We start from the raw sequence: 12,478 nt of genomic DNA, 5'->3' as shown, positions 1-12,478 counted from the left end.
GTCGGTGACCGACATCATGCGGTCGCACTCGTCACAACTCTTGAAACCGGGCATCCTACCGGCACCGTAAAGAAGTTAACAAAAAACTTGGTCAAAAGACCGGAGTACTGCTCTTCGGATCTGCGCTAACTGGCGCGGAAAAAAGAAGAACTGACGTCAGCGCGCGGAGGCGGCGTCTATATACTCCAGCGACGTCATCACGGCGCACGACGCCGACGACGCGGAGCCGCAGGGGACGCCTGCAGACGACGCCTACCGACGCGCAGGGGTACTGCTACGCAAAAGTTTCCGGATCCAGACTGACGCCTGGGGATATTCTAAGGTAAGGAATCTAATACTAACCTGTTTCTTTCAGATAGACATAATTGTGGGTGCAGAGATTGCAGGATAATTACAAGCCTAAACAAGGACAATGTTGTGATCTTGGGTTCTAAATTGAAAAGTGCATAACAACATTTCCGAAATAGTAGCTGTAATGGCGACAGCAACAGACGTGCTTTGGGATCGAGGATCTGTGGCGGACGCGCTGTTTTTGAATCTGCACGATACAAATGAAAATAAGAAAGATGCTAGCGATAATACAAAGGACAAGAACGATGTCAAAAAGTTATTAAAGAGTTTGGAAAAACTTTATAACGTACTGAGCTCACAAAATGGTGGGACAAATAATCCCTCGAGAAGTACAAGGAAGTGGGTAGAGTACCAAGGGGGTTGTGGGTTCTTATTGCTCCATCTTTTGAGAATCCCAACACCCTAATGCTGAAGGAGTGGGCAACTAATAATCTCGATGCCTCCATGAACATGGTCTGCATTTTAATAAAATATGCAGAAATAGATAGGGCGGAAATTGTTAAACAAATCGATATTTTGAATCTTGAATTGGACACATTAGGTCAACCAGAGTCAGTACAGAAGGGAAGAGACTACATAAAAAAACGACTTGATAAACATGAAGAAACAATAAAATCTCGCAAAGTGTTCAAATTTGCACGAGATAAAGGAGATTATGAAACCGGAAGAATCTTTACTAAAAATTCTTGTTAGTTAAAAGACAAACAATGAGTAGCAAAATATCTCCGGTTCGTGCTCAATATCAAGAAGACCTTGTTACTTCAGACACAGACCTAAGTTCAGCAATCAGTAGCCTGGACTCAGATGAAGGTAGTTAGACAGTCCAGCGGCCACAACCCCAAACCAATTTTTGCCCATCGGAGGAATTGGGGTTTATAATAGAGGACAGCAGACACATGCGGAGGCCAAGACTACCGTAGAAAACAAATGCCGCAGGCCGAACGAGCCCCGCAAACAGAGGCGCAAGTCGAGTCGGCAACAAGAGAGGAAAAATGAGGGAGGGGGAATCAACACCCAAACCAATAGATCCTGTTGCTGACACAAACGCAGTAATCAATTTAACTAATATTGACCTTAATGCTGCTGAAATGCAACTTTTGGCTTTGGGACTTTCATTTTGTCCAAAGAATGGTTTTAAATATGTGCAGTCACGCATTGATGTATTTAAGTTCATTAGAAAGTTGAAATTAATTAAATTCTACAAACTGAACAAAGTGAGTGAGACTGCTAACTCAATCATGGCTGAGAACCAACAGAGGCAATGCAATTTCAGGCCTCTGATGTTCCCACCTTAAAAACTGTGTATACATTGGCAGGACATAATGATGAATTCATTTTAAGCACGGAGGATGAACTCCACCAAATGGGTATTGCCAGTGGATGTCCTGTACAAAGTCCTTTTCGCCCACCATCAACGTTCATCCCTATAATGCCGAAGGACGCCATTGACATCTTTGGAGAATGTGTCATTGAAGATATAAAGGTGCTTAATAGAACCATTGCTCAAAAAAACACAGAAATTATGCTTAACAGCAATACTTTCAACGTATGCGAAAGATCAGTGACAACAAGAACATAATAGTAAACAAAGCGGACAAAGGGGGCAATATAGTGTTATGGCCCCGCGATGCCAATTTGAAGGCAGCAACGAGACACCTGAATGACCCCTTGTGCTATAGAAAAGCCTTGTTCAATGAACTAAAATTGGTAAAGGAGCATGTGTTCAAGGAGTTAGCACAATGGAAGAGAGAAGGTCTGATCAGCAAAGACAAATATAATTTTCTTAAAACGATCATCCTATTACCCTGACTTTGTACTTTATTCCAAAAGTGCATAAACAAATAATTGCTGTCCCTGGCCAACCGATAATTTCAACACAGCGTGGGTTATTAGAATCGATGTCCAAGTATGAAGACTTCTTTCTCCATGAATATGTCGAAGGACTTTCCTCCTACATTAGACATACTGGCCATTTTCTAAACAAATTGAGAGAAGTTACCTGGAACAAGGATTACTATTTCATAGTAATGGACATATGCTCACTGTATACGAGTATTAATCACTATGATGGTTTGAATGCTATACGTCAGTTTCTTTCAAGGAGAAGTGTGAGTTTCAATCAGCACAACAAAATGTTGTTAAAAATGACAGAAATGTGTTTGACAAATAACTTCTTTTTATTTAATAAGGAAGTGCACCAGCAACTGCGGGACGAGGCTATGGGGGCATGCTTCTCCCCCAGCTATGCATGTTTACACTTGGTTGGTGGGAGAAGCATGTCCTCAAACACACACACGGAGACGCTTTTTCCAGTAATGTCATCAAGTGGTGGCGGTTTATTGACGACGTATGTGTGGTGTGGCAGGTATCTAAAGAGTCAGCACAGAGCTTTGTTGAAGAAATTAATAAGACGAATTTGAATCTGGAATTTTACGGCTACCATCAGCAATTAAAGAGTTGAGTTCCTGGATGTAGAGATATATGTGGAAGGGAATATCATACATACCAAACTACATAGAAGGCCACGGATGGGAACTCTACATTACATGCCAGCAGCACCCATCCCAGACACCTAATTAAAAGCATCCGCTATGGAGAGTTTTTAAGAAATAAGAGGATCTGCAGCAATGAGAATGACCTAGCAAATTGTTTATCTGACTCGGTGCAGAGGTTTTTGGCACGGGGATATAGAATGAGCGATTTACAGAATGCTCTTTCAAAAATACATGATCAAGACATCGAATCACAGAGGTTACATAATGATGATTGTACATTAATAGAGAGAACAGTCTTCGGAAACCAAAAAAACAGTGGTCAGGCTTATAACTACTTTTAGTTGTCAAGAGAAGCAGGTCAGAAAGATCATAAACAAAAATTGGTCTATTTTAAAATCTAATATTACTCTTGCCCCTGAATTGGATGCTATTACTTTCAGAAGGGCACCCTCTATGAGGGATGCTCTAGTAAGAACCAGTCCAGAAGTATGTGAAACTGGACATTGGTTATCTAACAGAACAGGGTTTTCTAAGAGCAGTTCCTGCAGGGCATGTAAATTTGAGGTAAACAAACAGGAATTTTTAGACGCTTTTTCCTCCACCCCTTGTAAAATTTTATTTACATGCAAGACTGACCATGCGATCTATGTATTAGAATGAACGTGTCACCTACAATACATAGGAAGCACTAAGCTTCAGGTTTTTAACCGTATTTTGCAGCATTTTCCGCATTATTGTATATTTGGATTCTAAGTGACGCAGTCCTGAGCTCAATAAGGGGAGGAAACAGAGAGAAGACATTGCATCAATTAGAGAGTCAATACATTCAACGGTTAGACAAGAAAATGCCTAATGGCCTGAACACCGGGGAAGATCTGTACAATTTTCTTTAATTTCCTAACTATAGAACCTTTGCTGCTATATTTGCAATGGTAAAAATGAGATAACTTATGTATTCTTTATATATACCTTTTATGTGGGACCAATTATTTATTAGGATTTTAGCCTTACTTTTATCGAGTTTTAACTGGTTTGACTAGATTCCTGGTTTTACTGTTTTTATTCGGTGTATGTGGGGTAATGGGATCCGGTAATTGTTGTTCTTTTATGGATAATAGTGGATATATGTTTACATCATGGGTGATTGTAGTCAAGATATGTATTTTATGAGATCTATTCTTATTGAATTTCAACACAGGGTTTTCTGCACAAATTAATGTATAACTGATATGCACTTTCTAAGCTCAAGTTTTGCACATATGTTTATGGTGATTTGTTCGATCTATTCATTGCAACATGATATCTTGTTGCCTGGCACACGAACATGACACTGTACATTAGCACTTTAATTTTATTATATTTAAATTCTAAGCGTCCGTTTCAACTATTCTATTAATTTTATTTATAAATTAGTAAGTTAACTATGATTTTAATAGTTGACTTGCATTTTTATGCACAGAGGGTTAGTATGCACTCGTCTTATTTTAGGACGCATAATTTTGCACTATGCACTTTAAAGTATCAACAGACATAAGTGATTTTGTATGTTCAAAAGGTTGGTGATATTTTAACAACAAACAGTATTTGGGCACTTGCCCTCTATTTCTAATATGTATTAGAAACATACAATGTGATTTGAATGAGAATTATCCTATAGTTGACAAATATTATTTATATATAAAAAACGATTACTAGGTGGGAAAAGCTTTTTTTCAATGGATATTGTATTTGATTATAGGATTCTCGTCAGCTATTTTTATAAATCTTGAGTCTGTTATTTAACTCTATGAGAAAATTGGGCAGAGATAAGTTTTGTGCAAATGTATTTAAAATCACAATTGGTCTCGACATGTCATGACCTGCCCACTAGTAAGACTAAAACCATTACGCATACGCCACAAGAAAAACCTCTTACATTTAAAAGAATACGAGCTCCTTGTGGATGGTCTCCTTGATTCCCTCAAAAAGTTCCTGCAGTCCTGAGGGAGATTCAGGTGTCCCTATTGCAGGACCTCAGGAGCCAGGCTGCTAAGCTCAGCGAGGGAAGGTTGGGGTGGAGAATCTTCCTGCCCATTTTAGTCAGAAGGTCCGGTCTGTACTGAAGCCTCATGTGTGGACATATTGAGAGTTGTAAAAGGTCCGGATACCACCAATGGCGAGGCCAGTCCGGTGCTATCAGGATCATCTTCATCCTGGATCGGATGCGCTTGGTCACGACCTTCGGGATCAGAGGAAGGGGCAGAAAGGCGAACGCAAATGTTCTGGACCAGTCTATCAAAAGAGCCTTCCCTCTCGTTCCTGGTCGGTAAAATCCAGACTGCAAAGAGGTCGATGGATGTATGACCCCATTGATGGAAGATGTCTGCCACTACCTCGTCGTTGAGCACCCTATCTTCTTGTTCTTCGAAGTGCAGACTGAGAGCGTCTACCTGCAAGTTCTGTTCTGGCAGATGTACTGCTGTGATCGAGAGATTCCTGGCCAGGAGCAAGTGCCAGATCGCTTGGGATTCCAGTGACAGCGGGTGAGTATGTGTTCCACCTTGTTTGTTCAAGTAATACCATGGTGGTTGTATTGTCCGTTTGAATCAGTATTGACTGTGACTGAATCAATGGATGAAATGCCTTGAGGGCTAGATAAACTGCCCGCAGCTCTAACATGTTTATGTGGTAGGTCTGCTCCTTGCTCGACCATCTGCCATGACTTTGTAGATAACACAAGCCCCCCCCCCCCCCATCCCTGAAGAGATGCATCTGTGATCAGGGATTGCTTTGGGAGAGGTTGATGGAAAGGAACTCCCACTAGTAGATTTTTCGGTTGAGTCCACCAGATCATGGATGACTTCGCAGCGTGGGAAAGGAGAATCTGATCCTACGAATGTCCTGAGGATTGGTTTCATTTGTCTACCAGATCCTGCAGTGGTCTCATTCTTAATCTGGAGTTGGGGATGAGAAAAATGCAAGAGCCCATCGACCCTAGAAGAGATGCCACTTGTCGTACTGATGGCTGGGTGTTCATGAAGCAGAGAGTTGCATTTCTGTTTCATTGATAACAGCCGCTCCTCCGAAACACTTTTACTACGCCGGAGTCATGGTGGCACCCAGATAATGGAGTCTGAGTAGGCTGTTGGATCGATTTTACATGTTCACATGAAGACTTATGCAGTGAAGTAGATTTAAGCACATTCAATAGTGTTCCTTTACCATCTGTGGGGACGAACCGTTTAACAGCCAATCGCCCACATACGGATACACAAACAGGTCTTGATGATGGTAAAGCTGCGCCCACCACCGCCATGCAATTTGTGAATACCCTTGGTGCGGATTTTAGGCAGAACGGTAATACTCTGGTTAAGTTTTGTGCCCAGCATGAATCTCAGGAACTTGCGATGACGTGGAGCAATCGGGATGTGGAACTACACATCTTGGAGGTCTATCGAAGACATCCAATCCCCCTTCTGCAGGTTCGGATATATTTGATGAAGCACCAACATGCGAAACTTCTCCTACTGAATGACCTTGTTCAGAGATCGAAGATCCAGGATAGGTCTGAATTTGTTCGCTTGGTCTTTCTTTGGAACCAGAAAGTAACTGGAATAGACTACTCTTCCTCTTTGAGCAGGAGAAACTTCTTCTATGGCAAACCTTTGGAGGAGGATAGACACCACCTGATGTAGCAATTTTCGTTGGTCGGGGTGTGATTTTACTGGAGGAAAGTTCTTGGGGGGGCGGGCGCTGAAAAGAAGTGCATATCCATTGTTCAGTATATTTAGCACTTACTTATCTATGGTTATTTTGTGCCACTCTGCCACATGATTCAAAAAACTTCCTCCCACTGGAGTGGCCAACAGCGCTAGAGGAAGCAGAAAATCATTGCTTCTCTGAAGTCTTGGCTGCGCTGGCGAATTGTTGATGTTGGCCTCCTCTGCCTCATCTACGGCCTTGGAACTGAGTCCTGGATTGTTGGTTTTGCCTCTGCTGCGATTGAAGAGTTTAAACCCTCTGATGGTAGTTCTTGCGGTTGTACGGTCTGTATCTACGCCTGAATTCTTTTTCTTTTCCAGGCCTACAACCTTCAGCGAGTCCTGCTCAGCCTTCATCCTGGCCATTTCCTTATCCGTGTAGGAACTAAAAAGAGGTGCCGGAGAATGGGAGATTTAAAATTCGATGCTGAGACTCCAGCTTTAAAGCTGTTAAGTGTAGCCATGAAGACCTCCGTGCACAAATGCACAAGTTACTTACCTTCGGTAACGATATATCTGTAAGAAACAGTAGTTAGTGTTAGATTACTTACCTTAGAATATCCCCAGGCGTCAGACTGGATCCGGAAAGTTTTGCGTAGCAGTACCCCTGCGCGTCGGTAGGCGTCGTCTCCAGCTCCGCGTCAGTCGGCGGCGGGGCCGGGATGACGTTGCAGGAGTACTTGGACGCCGCCATCGCGCGCTGCGATTAGTTCTTATACACCGCTTTTCCGCGCCAGAAACGCAGAGCCATGATAAAAACAGACACTGGAGTCATAAAACTAGGGCCCTAAAAGGGATGACCTTAACCCTAGATATCGGTTCGCAGAACGGGAAGGATGGGTGGGACGGTAAGGAATCTAACACTAACTAATGTTTCTTAGAGATATATCGTTGCCGAAGGTAAGTAACTTGTGCATCTGAAAGAAACAGGTTAGTGTTAGATTCCTTACATTAGAATAAATACCCCAGCAATACCAACCAAGGTGGTGGGTCTGCGAACCAATGATCACACCAGAAAATCCTGGAAAACAGAACGGCCGAAAAAGCCGTCTCTCCGGACTTGGCTGTCCAGGCAGTAGTGTCTAGCAAACGTGTGCAGCAAGGCCCACATAGCTGCCTGACAGATGTCCTCCAAGGGGACTCCCCGACCCAGGGCAGTATTAGCCGCCGGGCCCGAGTGGAATGGGCCCTCCGCCCAACAGGAGGCTCCTTTTTAGCCAAAGAGATGGACAGAAAGGAAAGGAGGTTTGGAAGATAGAGCATGGAGCTCACTCACTCTCCTGGCAGCGGTGATGGCAATCAGGAATGCAGTCTTAAGAGCGAGACGAAGAGGTCAATTGTGAAGTGGCTCGAAAGGAGCGCTCATCAAATAAGTAAGAACAAGGTTCAAGTCCCACTGAAGCATCACGAAAGGAACAGGAGCGAACATGTGAGTGATGACCTTCAAGAAACTATTTTCAACAGGGGACTTGAAAAGAGAAGGCTGAAATGGCAGAGAGGTAGCCCTTGATAGTGCCCAGAGCAAAGCCCTGCTGGGCAAGAGAAAGAAGAAATAGGAGAACCTCTGAAAGGGGGGAAAGAAAGGGGATCCACAGCCTTTGCTGTGCACCATGCCACAAATTTATTCCACCTGCAGGCGTATACCGATTCTGTGGAGGGACGCCTGGCTTCCAGAATCACATCACAGACTTCAGGAGGAAAGTCAAATGGCCTCAACTGCCGCCGCTCAATCTCAACGCGTGGAGGTGGAGGCTGGACAGGTTCGGGTGGAGGACCGTCTCCTGCTGCTGCGACAGAAGGTCCTCCTGAAGAGGAAGACGAATCGGGGGATCAACTGACATGCAGAGTAGATCGGGATACCAGTATCTTCGTGCCCAGTCCGGAGCCAAAAGGATGACTTGGGCCCGGTAGCACCTGATCTTCTTCAGCACTCTGGGCAGAAGTGGTATAGGCGGAGAGGAGTACAACAGACCGCAGCTCCACTCGCGACTAAAAGCGTCGCCGAGCGAGTGCTGCCTTGGAAATGCAAATGCGCAGAACTGATGACATTGCGCGTTATCTTTGGTGGCGAATAGATCTAACCAAAGCTCTCCCCAAATGGACTCCCTAAATAACTGGCTCAGCAGAGACTGCGATCAGGTGGCCCCTCTCAGACGAGTTTCTGCCAGCGCAACTATGACGCCAATAGGTGGTTTAATACCGCATTGAAAGAGGAAAAACCTGCTCTCTGGCAAGCGGAGCGTGCCTGGCGACGTGCTTATTGTCCCACTCTTAAACTTCAGTAGATAACTCTTCTGAACCAATATAAGCAGTCCATCCTTCTTGCCAAAACCGAGTACTTCTCTTCTAAAATCCTGCTTGCTGAAAACCAGCCTAGAGAAATTTTCTCTATTGTGCAAGATCTGGCATTCTCTGATAGAGTAACCCTCAAACCCTCTCCTTCCCAGACCCTCTGTGATTCACTTAATAGCTATTTCTCAGACAAAATCTTAGCTATTAAGTCTAACGTTGTCCCTCCCCCCTCCTCTTACTCGGATCCACAGCCCTTTTTTCCTCTGATGCATCTTGAACACTTCCCCCCTCTGACTACAGAAGCTTTCCTGTCTCTCATCCCGATGGTTAAGTCAGGTTCTCCATCTGACACTTGCCCCGCACACATTTTAAAACAAATTTATTTGGCCTGTCCTTCCCCTCCGCTTACTCTTCTTAATAACTCCCTGGCTCATGGTATTGTTCCCCAGACTCACAAATCGGCAATCATTATCCACATTTTAAAAAAGCCTGGTTCTGACCCATCTTCACTTGCTAATTACCGCCCCATTTCCCTCCTCCCTTTCCTTGGCAAAATTCTGGAGCGTCATATCACTAGAACGCTCAGTATCTTCGTGGAGGAGAACGGCTGCCTAGCCTCTCGTCAGGCTGGGTTTCGCCCGGCGCACTCTACAGAGTCCGTTGTCCTCGCTGTGATGGACAACCTCAGAGAGGGCATGGATGCTGGCCGGCCCCAGGTGTTGGTCCTCCTTGATCTGTCCGCCGCCTTCGACACGGTGGATCATTCCATCCTTCTCTCCCGTGTCGAGGCGGCCGGCATCAGGGGGTCCGCCCTGGCCTGGCTTACATCCTTTTTAAAGGACCGCACTCAGGCCGTCCATCTGGCCAATTTCTCTGCTCCCCCTCAATTGGTCCACTGCGGAGTGCCGCAAGGTTCTTCTTGGTCTCCTTTATTGTTTAATTTGTACATCTCCCCTCTTATTTTTGCACTTCAGCAGATGGACGTCACCATCTACAACTATGCTGACGATCTCCAACTGGTTTTTAATTTATCCTCCTCCTTCTGAGTCCATTCACAACTTTCACTCTATTATGTTGTTCATTAGGGACTGAATGAGCTTTAATCATCGGACGCTTAACCCGACAAAACCGAGCCAGTGTTGACGGGAGGCTCCTCCAGTCCCTGGTCCCCTTTCTTTTGGCCTTCTTCCCTGGGTCCCCCTCCCATCCCTTCTTTTTCGGTTAAAACCTTAGGGATCAAACTCAATGCGCACCTCACATTGCACGCTCAGATTAATTCAGTTGTTTCTTCGTGCTTTCTCACCCTTCGCACTATCCGTAAGGTGTCCCGTTTTTTTTCTTTCGTTGCCCTTAAACTCATTCTGTCTGCGATGGTGATCTCCCGCTTGGACTATGGCAACGCTTTGTATAACTGTGTCCCCGCTTACCATCTTCGGAGACTCCAACTAGTGCAGAATCAGGCAGCCCGACTGGTCTACTATCTGTCCAAGTCCCATCATGTTACCCCGCTGCTCAAAGCTCTGCACTGGTTGCCTATCCGGGAGCGTGCCTTGTTTAAGATGGGTTGTATCACCTTCCAGGCTAGGGCAGGGACAGCTCCTCACTTTATCTCTTCCGAGATCAAGGCATACTGTCCTAGCAGAGAGCTGCGTTCCTCTTCACAATCTCTTCTGGTTGTCCCTCGTTTCAAGAAGAAGAGGTCAGGTGGCGCAAAATTCTCTACGCTTGCGCCTACCTTCTGGAATGCCCTTCCTCCCTCCCTTAGATTCTCTACCCAATACTTAGATCCTTAAAAACATCTTTGTTTACTCAAGCGTTTCCACGTTAGCTGTTCGGTTCTTCACTCCCCCTTGGTTTTGTGTCCTAGCGCCAAGAAACCGCATGGTGTATGTGCACTTTATAAATATTTTAATTTCAATTTAAATTCAATTTCCCCACTGCTGAAAGAGACCTTGCACCACGTCAGAGTTCAGATGCCATTCGTGATCCATCATGCACCAACGAATGAGTTTGTCCGCCCTGGCGTTCAGGGAACTGGCCAGGTGTTGAACCACCAGGGTCACGCCCTGATGTTCCAGCCAGTGCCAGAGGCGCAGAGCCTCCTGTCACAGGGTCCACGGCCCAACCCTGCCCGGTTTGTTGGGAGTACCACATGGCAGTGGTGTTGTCCGTTAACACCTGCACTACACTCCCCCGGACAGAGGAGAAGAATGCTTTCAGTGCATGCCGGATCGCCCGCAGCTCCAGAAGGTTGATGTGGAGCCGGGACTCTGCCGGAGACCAGAGGCCTCTGATCTCCACCTCTACCATGTGGCGCCTCCAGCCCTGGAGGGACGCATCCGTCACGACTACGTGCTCCGGTTGGGGTAGGGAGAGGGAGCTGCCGCTGACCCAATCGCGGTCCGTGAGCCACAACTGCAACTGTCTCGCAGTGCCCTCCGAGATCAGGACTGTGAGAAGTTGGCCAGATATATGATGCTGACTAGTTCTAGGGATCACCTTAATCAGTCCAAACAACCCTTATGGTGATTGGCTCTAAGTCAACCTTATAGACCAGCTATCCTAATGGTAGCATGGACAAAGCAGTCTTAGGCTAAACTCTTTTGGCATGTGAAGCCAGCTGTTTTACCAGAATATAACCCCTTGAATACCAGATGAAAGGACACCACACAGGTTGTTATGAAAATAAACAGTATATTTATTAATAACACCTCTGAACTCTTTATGAGGTCAGAGGGCTAAGCACATGACAATCTCTTAGGAAAAATACGATAAGTTGCACAAAATTACACTGGTGCCCTAGGGGCACGACAAACCATATACTAAGTAAGTGGAATGTGAAAGTCGATAGTGAGAATGGAGCTGTCCAGAGGCTGTAGGATCGTTGGGACCACGCTACACTAACTCTAGGTAAGTAATAGGAGGCCCACGGAACGCGTGTGCAGAGTGTGAACTCACATGCGAGATGCGTAAAAACGTCTATGGACAGTACAGTTCAAGAAAAAGGTAAGTATGGACAATCCTGACTAGGTAGGACTAAAACGACTGTGGAACGGGACACTAGGAGAGTCAATCTACCCTTGAGCACTGCAATGCTCTTGTTACCTCACCCACGGGCTGCGGGTGCATAGGTGTCAAAGTGCGTCGGGTTCTCGCGTTGAAGTCTATGGAGCCTAAAAGAAAAGATGCTGCAGGCGACCAGGAGGAAGATGTCCGGTGCGATCCAAGGGTGGATCGGTGAAGAAGAGGACCTGAAAGCAGAGGGGACAATGTTCAAAGTCACTAGCCAGTGACTGGAGTGGAACCAGGAAGGAACCAGATGTCGTCGTCGCGATCAGGTGAAGAGTGGACGCTTGACTCTGTAACCACGTGGACCAGGAGGTGTCTTCGACGACCAGGATGGAGGCACAAGCTGTCCCACGCAGGCTCTCGCTGTCGGCGGTGTTGGATCCGGAATCGGCGTCAACAGGCGTTGGCAAAGGCAACCCACGCGGTGAGTGAAGAAAGCGTCTGGTGCGGACTAGGAGAGTCCGGGGTGCCCCTCTTTTGGAAGGGAGCAAAGGCCAGTCTGGAGCAACCAGACCAGCAGCAAAGATTCAA

The 12,478-nt window shown here is 45.7% G+C and overlaps 1 protein-coding gene across 4 annotated transcripts in view; it reads right to left on the bottom strand.

The window, feature by feature from the left end:
• DAZL (deleted in azoospermia like) overlaps positions 1-12,478 on the bottom strand; it is a 794,400-nt gene that overhangs the window by 252,277 nt on the left and 529,645 nt on the right. The window lies entirely within an intron of this gene.

Source organism: Lissotriton helveticus, chromosome 10 (genome assembly GCF_964261635.1).
Source record: "Lissotriton helveticus chromosome 10, aLisHel1.1, whole genome shotgun sequence".
Taxonomy (NCBI): domain Eukaryota; kingdom Metazoa; phylum Chordata; class Amphibia; order Caudata; family Salamandridae; genus Lissotriton; species Lissotriton helveticus.
This window is presented reverse-complemented; position numbering and strand designations above follow the sequence as displayed.